Source organism: Lithobates pipiens, unplaced genomic scaffold (assembly GCF_037356315.1).
Source record: "Lithobates pipiens isolate NorthernLeopardFrog02 unplaced genomic scaffold, aLitPip1_a1.2 Scaffold_18, whole genome shotgun sequence".
NCBI classification, from domain to species: domain Eukaryota; kingdom Metazoa; phylum Chordata; class Amphibia; order Anura; family Ranidae; genus Lithobates; species Lithobates pipiens.
The window spans coordinates 261,150,079-261,160,843 of NW_027507758.1; the positions used below are offsets into that span (position 1 = coordinate 261,150,079).

Sequence of the window (10,765 nt, forward strand, 5' to 3'; positions counted from 1 at the left end):
AGTCAGTGGGAAATTGAGTGTTCCGCCTATCACCGACGGAGGCGCGGCTTTTGAATCCTAGAATGGCCGCCGACGAAGAGCTGAAGGACGGAGGCTCGGCTCGGGACGGGACGGGACGCAGGCTGGACGGGACGCAGGCTGGACGGGACGCAGGCTGGACGGGACGCAGGCTGGACGGGACGCAGGCTGGACGGGACGCAGGCTGGACGGGACGCAGGCTGGACGGACACAGGCAGGCTGGACACAGGTAGGCTGCACGGACACACACACACACACACACACACACACACACACACACACACACACACACACGGATGCATGGACACACACACACACACGGATGCATGGACACACACACACACACACACACACACACGGATGCATGGACACACACACACACACACACACACACGGATGCATGGACACACACACACACACACACACACACGGATGCATGGACACACACACACACACACACACACACGGATGCATGGACACACACACACACACACACACACGGATGCATGGACACACACACACACACGGATGGATGGACACACACACAGGGATGGATGGACCCACAGGGATGGACGGAAACACAGGTATGGACAGGCATGTCTCACCCTCGGCTTATACACGAGTCAATAATTTTTTCCAGTTTTTTGGGGGTAAATTGGGGGCCTCGGCTTATATTCGGGTCGGCCTATACTCGAGTATATACGGTATATCTATGGCATGTGTGAGCAATATATAATTTAGTGACAACTTTTTGTAAACTTTTTTTTTTTTGTGTCATTATTCAATCACTTGGGACAAAAAAGAAAAATATATTCAATGGGCTCAACATGCCCCTCAGCAATTTCCTTGGGGTGTCTACTTTCCAAAATGGGGTTATTTGGGGAGGAGGGGGTTGTACTGCCTTGCCATTTTAGCACCTCAAGAAATGAGATAGGCAGTCATAAATTAAAAGCTGTGTAAATTCCAGAAAATCTACTCTAGTTTGTAGACGCTATAACTTTTGCGCAAACCAATAAATATACGATTATTGACTTTTTTTTTTTTTTACTAAAGACATGTGGCTGAATAAATTTTGCCCCAAATGTATGACTAAAATTGAGTTTATTTGATTTTTCTTATAACAAAATGTAGAAAATATATTTTTTTTCTCTAAATTTTTGGTCTTTTTCCATTTATATCGCAAAAAATAAAAATCGCAGAGGCAATCAAATACCATCAAAAGAAAGCTCTATTTGTGGGAAGAAAAGGACGCAAATTTCGTTTGGGTACAACATTGCATGACCGCGCAATTACCAGTTAAAGCAGTGCAGTGCGAAATTGTAAAAAGACCTCTGGTCCTTAGGCTGACAATTGGTCCGGGGTGAAGTGCAAATTATTTGGAATGCTTGTTTTAAAGTTGTCAAAATGATAGCAGAAAATATTTAAAATGTTCATGAATTTACATTTGTTCTTGGTCCTATTCAAAGGTGTTTCAGACATTCTATTTCTGCAATTACCCAAATTTTTAAGCATTAGCTATTTTTTCACCATTACCAAGATGAGAGGTGTTTTAACTGTACAGCTCTGTCCTTTTATTTTAAAGTGTATTTCCACTTTTGCAGCCAGGTTGGGATGACCTCTAAATTGTGTTACAAGTTCTCATCCACATAGCATAACTTAAAAAAAAAAAAAAAGAGATAATAATGCAGTTTTTTTTTTTTTTTTTTTAAGATGCTCTATTCTGTATCTACCATAACTGTCATGTCTCTTTTTGAGAAGACTGGGCAAGCTGTGTGCTTTAATTTATCTTTGTCTGTACTGTCCACACAAATCTTCATTATCCGTTTGTGACTCTTTCCCTCAGCTTTTGGAAATTCTGCCTCACCAGTGAAATTTCGACTTTTACTGCCTCGATCCTGGCATTCAGGGTGGTTTGGCAGGCTGCGATGGCTTCCTGACAGACGGTGATGGCCTCCTGCACTCTCACTGCATCAGCCCTGCAGACACTCCCTCACTCAGAATGGCGCTGTCATCTTACTCCGGGAGGGTCCTTGTCCTGCCGCCTGTATTTATCCAGATTAGCCGCCGCTTCTGCGTTTTTTTTTTTCGGCGGGAACATGGTCCAGGGAGGCATCAGGTGTAATAGCAGCAACAATTCAGCATTGTAAAGTTGGTAGGGTCCCAGGATAAGCGATTCAGGATACTATGCCAGCGCAACTCTGATCACAAGCGTCCCACTTCATGCCGCTCCAGGTCACGCCCCTCCAGACCACACCCTCTTCATTATCCGTTTGTAACTACATCCAAACACGGTCCTAACAAAAAGTTAAGCCGGCCCAAAATGTGTAAATTTTATTTGCTGCAACTACAGTTTGCAGGAAAGAAATTTGCTTGATTGCCCTATCAACACAGTTTTCATGGGGGAATCCCTCCCATGGAGCCTTTGTATTCTCCCGACAGGGAAGCCGTTCCTGCTGAAAGAACGATAGCAATAATCGCATGCAAAATCTGTTGATCGATCAACTTCGGTACAATCAGCCTGCTCATGCATCTATGGCTGGCTCAGATGTCCTGTGTCTGGCTATGTTGTGCTCGGGAGGACATGTCTGCACTCTCTTACCTGTGTCGGCTCTGCAGGCAGCACCAATCGGTCTGTCCCTGTGAACCCAGATGTATTAGAGGGTTTACAGGAGCCTGGGCAAGGAGGTCCAGGTGAAGGAATGTGCCTGGAAGACAGATCCCCTGTGCTGGAGACTCTGATGTAATGGAGGCATTGATGTGAGGGGGAACACTGAAGGAAGGATACTGATGTAAAGGGGGATACTAATGTAAGGTGGGGCGTTAACCACTTGCCGACCGTCTTCCGCAGGTATACTGTGGCAAGGCAGCTTGGCTGTGCAAACCTATGTACCTGTACATCGGTCCATGCACGCCGGGGGTCTGGTGGACTCAATGAGAAAGTACAGAGAGGCAGAACGGGGATCTGCCTATGTATACACGGCAGATCCCCATTCTAACAGGGGACAACATGGAGATCTCCTGTTCCTAGTGATCAGGAATAGCAATCTGTGTTTTCCCAGTGAGCCAATCCCCCACACAGTTAGAACATACCCAGAAAACACAGTTAACCCCTTGATTGCCCCCTAGTGTTAACCCCTTTCCTGCCAGTGTCATTTATACATTTATCAGTGCATTTTTCTTGGCAGATTTGCCTGCCGCAATGTCGCAGTCCCGCTAAAAATCGCAGACCGCCACCATTACCAGTGAAAACAATAAAACAATTAAAAGTCCCTAAATCTATCCCCTATTTTGTATTGGCTATAACTTTTGCGCAAACCATTAAATATACGTTTATTGGGATTTTTTTCTACCTAAAATACGTAGTAGAATACATATTGCCCTAAACTGATAAAGAAATTCGATTATTTTATTTTTTTGGATATGTATTATAGCAGGAAAAAAAAATTATATATTCAAAATTGTCGCTCCTTTTTTTGATTATAGCGCAAAACAAGAAACGCAGAGCTGAGCAAATGCCACCAAAATAAAGCTATTTGTAGGGAAACATTTTTGTTTGGGTACTGCGTCGCACGCCCACGCAGTTGTTAGTTAAAACAACATATCGCAAAAAATGGCCTGGTCATTAAGGGAGTAAATCCTTCTGAGGCTGAAGTGGTTAATTTAAGTGGAGACATTGATGTAAGATGAGACTTTGATGTGAAAAAAAAGGATTCTGATTATTGGAGGGAATTCTAAAGTAATGGGTAAACTGATGTAAGGGGACACTAATGTTAGGGAGGCCTTTTAAGTAATGGGGGGGGGGGGGGTCCTGAAGCAAGGGGGACACTTATCTGAGGAGGGGGGTCATGAAAGGGGGACACTGATGCAGTATAATAATATTTTAAAAAAATATTTAAAAATAAACTACTGACACTGTCCTCTTCGGGGGAAGGGGGCACTCCAGGTGAAAGATTCTTTAGCTTTCTTTCAAGGTAGCCCATGTCTTTCAGCAGTTAATTTAATTAGGTTGGTAAGTATATATACATTTCATAAATCGGTTTAGACCGATATAACATTTACAACTAACCTCATTATTGAACAATACAGATTGCAGTGACATGACTGTCAGCAAAGGTGTATTTGAGGTGCAGGCTATGGGTGACAATCTGGCTTTAATTTCTTATGCTGTGCAAGACACTGGGATATTGACACCCAGAGACATAACTGGATCTGGAGCACATTTTTTTGTTCACTAATTATACACCCATAACATTTGCAAAAGGTTAGGTTGCTCTAACCATTTGCCATCTGGGTCAGTTTTGACATTTCCTATACATTTTAAGTTGGCTAGAAATGACTTGGAACCCACAAACCTTGTAGTTTTTGTGAGAGCAGAGACCCTGGCTAATAAAATGGTGGTTGTTGTAATTTTGTTATGTTGCACAATATTTGTGCAGCTGTTTATCAAACACAAATATTCAGGAAAAATACACTTAAATACATTTTTGTGCACACCCAATAGAATACCCATTTTTTTGGATAAATATAAAAATGATGTTGCACCAAATACATAATACATGTCAAGATTTAAATATTCACATGCTTGTGAAATGATGACAAATGAGAGTACCCTAAACCTCTCCATAGGCAGCACTTAACTACGTACCTGTATGTCATTGGCTTCAAGTGGTTTGTACCGGAGTGCAGGCATCACCCCGGTACCGTTCTTTTGAGCCGACGGTTGCTCTCTCATAATTGCAACCGATGCAGCTAAGCAGCCACTTGGCTGTTACTACAGGCAGCAGGAGGGGACATTCTCCTTCCGCTCACCAGTCTCTTCTGTCCCATGAGGAGACCCAAGCGACCCTCAGGCACATTCGACGGCTGGCGAGAGACCCTAGCAAAGCCGGAATTGGCTTTGATTGGGTCTCGGATGTTGTACCCTGGAAATTATGTTGTGACAACTTGGGAGCCAACACGCAGGTTTAAAAAAAATAAAATAAAAATAAATTGAAAGTATTCAAAATGCCATCTTAGCATTTTGATTACTTGCAAGTGCAGAGGAGGGGTTTGGGGTCTTATAGACCCCTGATCCCTCCATAAAGAGTACCTGTCACTGACTTTTACTGTCACAAGGGATGTTTACATTCCCTGTGGCAGCAATAAAAGTGATAAAGAAATTAGATTTTTTTTTTTTTTTTTAAGTGCCCCATCCCTCTGTGCTCGTGCACCAAAGTATGCACACAGTCATGCCCACAAATGTAAACAATGTTTAAAATCACACATGTGAGGTATCGCCGTGATTGTTAGCGCAAGAGCAGCAATAGCAGCACAAGACTTCCTCTGTAACTCTAAACAGGTAACCAATAAAAAAATTCAAAGCGTCGCCTATGGAGATTTTTAAGTACCTTAGTTTGTCACCATTAAACGAGTGTGCGCAATTTTAAAGCATGACATGTTAGGTATCTATTTACTCTGCTTAACATCATCTTTCACAATATAAAAAAACGATTTGGCAAATGTTACTGTTTTTTTTTTCTTGTTTTTTTAATTCATTGAAGTGTATTTTTTTCCCCAAATACAGTTGTGCTCATAAGTTTACATACCCTGGCAGAATTGATGCTTTCTTGGCCATTTTTTAGAGAATATGAATGATAAAACAAACTTTTCTTTCACTCATGGTTAGTGTTTGGCTGAAGCCATTTATTATCAATCAACTATGTTTACGCTTTTTAAATCATAATGAAAACAGAAACTACCCAAATGACCCTGATCAAAAGTTTACATACCCTGATAACATGCACACAAGTTGACACAAAGCGGTTTGAAAGGATATTAAAGGTAAACATCCTCACCTGTGATCTGTTTGCTCGTAATTCATGTGTGTGTATAAAAGGTGACTGCGTTTCTGGACTCCTGACAGACCCTTGCATCTTTCATCCATTGCTGCACTGACATTTCTGGGTTCTTAGTCATGAGGAAAGCAAAAGAAATGTCAAAGGCTCTGCGGGAAAGGGTAGTTTAACTGTATAAAACAGGAAAGGGATATAAAAAGATATCCAAGGAATTGAGAATGCCAATCGGCAGTGTTCAAATTCTAATCAAGAAGTGGAAAATGAGGGGTTCTGTTGAAACCAAACCCCACTGTCAGGTAGACCAACTAAAATTTCAGCCACAACTGCCAGGAAAATGGTTTGCGATGCAAAGAAAAACCCACAAATAACTTCAGGTGAAATACAGGACTCTGAAAACATGTGGTATGGCTGTTTCAAGATGGACAATAAGAAGGCACTTGAAGAAAGATGGGCTGCATGGTCGAGTCGCCATAAAAAAGACATTGCTACGCAAATGCCACAAAGTACCCCACTTACAATATTCCAAACAGCACAGAGACAAGCCTCAAACCTTCTGGCACAAAGTCATTTTGAGTGATGAGACCAAAATTGAGCTTTTTGACCACAACCATAAACGCTACATTTGGAGGGGAATCAACAAGGCCTATGATGAAAGGTACGGAGGTGGATCACTGATGTTTTGGGGATGTGTGGGCAACAAAGGCACAGAAAATTGTTGGCAAGTTTTATGTTTCCAAAGAATACTGGAGGAGCATTTGCATTCATCAGCCAGGAAGCTACGCATGGGACGTACTTTGGACTTTCCAACATGACAATGATCTAAAAGACACGGGCCAAGTTGACCTGTCATTGGCTACAGCAGAATAAAGTGAAGATTCTGGAGTGGCCATCTCAGTCTCCTGACTGAGCCACTCCGGGGAGATCTCAAACATGCAGTTCATGCAAGACAGCCCAAGAATTTACAGGAACTGGAGGCTTTTTGCCAAGAGGAATGAGCAGCTTTACCATCTGAGAAGAAAAGGGGGCAATACATGGTATTAAAAACTGGGCTATGTAAACTTTTGATCAGGGTCATTTGGGTAGTTTCTGTTGCCATTATTATTTAAAAAGAGTAAACACAGTTGATAATAAATGGCTTCACTCTAACCATGAGTGAAAGAAAAGTTTGTGTTATCATTCATATCCTCTGAAAAATGGCCAAGAAATCATGAATTCTGCCAGGGTATGTAAACTTATGAGCACAAGTGTGTGTGTGTGTGTGTGTGTGTATATGTATATATATATATATATATATATATATATATAAAGATTTGGGGGTTCTAACAAATTTTCAAGCAAACAAAAGCAACAAATGTCAATAAAAGGCATGGTCTCCAAGTGATTAAAGCCCTTTACAGATTACCAGTTTACAGTTTTACATAAGCTCTGGTGCTAGAATCATTGCTTTTACTCTGAGGTTCATGGTGATAACTTGCATGTGTTGCAACTGTGTACATTTGTATTTGCGCGTGAGCATGGGGGGGATGGGTTTGCTTTAAGATATTTTTTATTTATTTTGTATACACTGCAGCCATGAAGCTGGTATAACCACTTGCCATCCTGAATGTTTATATAGGTACAGCAAGTGGTTAAATATTATAAAAATTTTAACCATTTAACAATTTGTAGTATTTCTTCTAAACTGCTAGATTTGGCTCTTTATATTAACAAACATATATATATATACATATATATATACATATATATATATATATATATATATATATATATATATATATATATATATATATATATATATAATTTTTTTTTTTTTTTTTTTTTTCCCTAATCTATTGTATTCTTTTTGTTTTGCAGAATAAACCCAGAGCAGGTGTCACAGAATGAAGGAATTTGACACGTCCTGCTGCTAAAATTGCTATGAATTGACCAGGTTTGGCAAGCATGATGGGACGCCTGAAGGCTAAGATGCCAACATACAACCTCAACTTAACATCTCTGACCTGTGCTGTTTCCACTTCTGTTTGTTCTGTTTTTATAACCACTTCCTAACATCCATAGCTTTTTAGTATAGATTGCACAACTACTTGCTATTTTTGTAATTCTTGGCTATCCGTTTGTGAACAATAACCCTTTGTAAAACAGACCTCTGAATAGAGGGTGCCGAAAACCTTTGTAACTAATGTAGAATATTTTTTCCTGTTTTATTTTTACTATTGTCTTAATGAATTCCTCTTACTGGGGTATATAATTACAAATTATTCAGGTAAATTTATTGTTTAGAAGAAAATGTTTTGTATACATTTCTTAAATTTCCGGTTTCACATTTCTTGGTGTTTTTCTACCTTCAGTTGTCTTTTAAAGGCTTTTGGTTAGTCTTGAGAAAAATTTAAATGGTTGCAACACAATTTGAGAGGATTTCAGGCTAAACTTGTAGAACACACCAGCAGAGGGAGTTCAGCTAGCTAGTTTAATCTGGTGCTGCTTCCTTTTTCTGCTTTTTCCCATTCGGGAGTGAAAACACAAAACATTCCAGAAAACATGATCTACAAATGCACTTCTTTCCCAAAAAAGGAAGCAAATGCAGTTTTGGCAGCTTAAAGCAATGTTGTGCTATTTTGTTAAAGTGTACGTAGCTATGTTTGTTACAAATTCACCTTTGTAAACACTTGCTTTTCTTTTTTTTTTTTTTTTTTTTTCTTTTTTTTTATGTCTTCATATTAAAACTGACTTGACGATAGTTAAACCGATAACATTTTCTAGATCTCTGTAATGATTTCAGTGGTTTTTTTTTACAGTGCAGAAGAGCAAGGCCTTGTCTGCATTCACTGACCGCATCCACTTTGTTCACCACTAGTAATGTGTATTGAGCTCATCTTTGCTTGACCTGTTGTTCACCAAGTGTATAGTTACAATCCAAAATTAGATTTATAGCAGCTTCAAGTTGTATTAAGAATATTTTGCTTTCTGTAATACTGTTAAAATAAAGTTTATTCTGTTGAATATATTATGTTTAATTACTGTTTGAAATGTAAAAAATAAAAAAAAATTGACAAGATCATCACAACTATGGTGCAGGATCTGCCCTTACCATGTTGAAGCTTTTCTTTATACTGTCATAAAGTCATCACAATACTCATTTTGGGTTGTGTTTCCATTGTCCTCAACATAGGTACAGTTTACATGGAAATCCAATAATACTATTATAATACCATTGAAATAGATTTGCACTTCTATGTTAAATTTAACCTTTTTGTGTCACTGACACAAGGCATATGTTGGCATATGACTACTTACAGCTTTGCATACATCAGCTGGATTCCCCCTTCTGCTGTAAAGTTCCTGGTCTCTCCAGTGTCTACTAACTTTAAAGGCACAAATGCATCAACCCTACCATGCTATGGCTCAAAACCCAAAAAGGTATATGTTGCTAAAATGAAAAACCAAAGGGTTACCGTGCTAATTAAATCAATATAAACTGGGAAATGAACCAATTAATAATGTGCCACCATAATATTAACAACCTCGCATTTTCATATACAGTATCTCACAAAAGTGAGTACACCCCTCACATGTTTGTAAATATTTTATTATCTTTTCATGAGACAGCACTGAAGAAATGACACTTTGCTACAATGTAAAGTAGTGTCTGTACAGTTTGTAGAATAGTGTCAATTGGCGGTCCCCTCAAAATAACTCAACACACAGCCATAATGTCTAAACCACTGGCAATAAAAGTGAGTACACCCCCAAATGAAAATTTCAAAATTGGGCCCAAAGTATCAATATTTTGTGTGGTCACCATTATTTTCCAGAACTACCTTAACCCCCTTGGGTATGGCGTTCATAGAGCTTCACAGTTTGCCACTGGAGTCCTCGTCCACTCCTCCATGACAACATCACAGAGCTGGTGGATGTTAGTCCTTGCACTCCTCCACCTTCTGTTTGAGGATGCTCAATAGGGTTTAAGCCTGGAGACATGCTTGGCCACTCCATCACCTTGACCCTCAGCGTTTGAAAAAATCTATTTGGAGCAATATACTGTGAGAATATAATAATTACTAAAGCAGCCATTGTCGCTTTAAGTGAGTTCACTTCCACCTAGAATCAATTTATGTGCCAAAAAACTGGACTACTTAATATCTAATATGACTGAAAACGTGCATAAACCATGAACAATATACTGTGTGAAATACAGTATAAATACAATTTAAATATAAAACGTAGAAAATTTTGATAAATATAAACAAGAAAAAAAGCGGAAGAAATTTTTAAGAGACACGGGAGATTTTAAAAATAGTCATTTTTAAATGGCAGTGGGTTATTACTGATGAAATCATAGCACCTTTGCGAGAGCGTTGACTGCCTAAGGTAGATACACCTAGACTCCCTGTCCCTCTATCTTCAAGGAATGGAGGCATTTCTAATCCCAGAGGTAATTTGAGAGATGAGTCAAAGAATGAAGGACTCCCATATCAATCCCAATCCCCTTTTAGGGGCAGTGGGAGGAGTAGGAGACCTTTTAGAGGGGGGTCCCCCCCAGGGGGAGAAGAGGTATTGCAGTATTAAAACCCGCATAGGGAACCCCATTATCAGATGATACAAAGGTGTGTACCCAAGCGCTGATGTGGTAATAAATAATAGTGAAAAATAGAAAAAACTTAAATGATTAAGCTGCAACCATTTTCGTAGTGTTCTGACACCCCAAATAAATATGAATATATATATATATATATAATACACCTAGCAATAATGCGCTGCATTCAACTTTCTATTTAAAGTGCACACATCAAATAATTATAATCACTAATTGGGTAATGTAAAAAACTTGTGTCCATTAATAATTAAAAATAGGATTACCACATGCACCATCACAAGTTCATAAGCTGTTGAACCTTCTAGAATGATCATTGTGC

The 10,765-nt window shown here is 39.5% G+C and overlaps 1 protein-coding gene across 14 annotated transcripts in view; it reads left to right on the forward strand.

The window, feature by feature from the left end:
- Nucleotides 1-8,854, forward strand: part of EPB41L2 (erythrocyte membrane protein band 4.1 like 2) — a 351,078-nt gene extending 342,224 nt beyond the window's left edge. For all 14 annotated transcript variants that reach the window (XM_077486872.1, XM_077486875.1, XM_077486879.1 and 11 more), the window contains one exon: nucleotides 7,707-8,854. The gene's annotated coding sequence lies outside the window, so the exon portion shown is untranslated. The remainder of the gene's footprint in view (nucleotides 1-7,706) is intronic.
- Nucleotides 8,855-10,765: the final 1,911 nt, after the last annotated feature.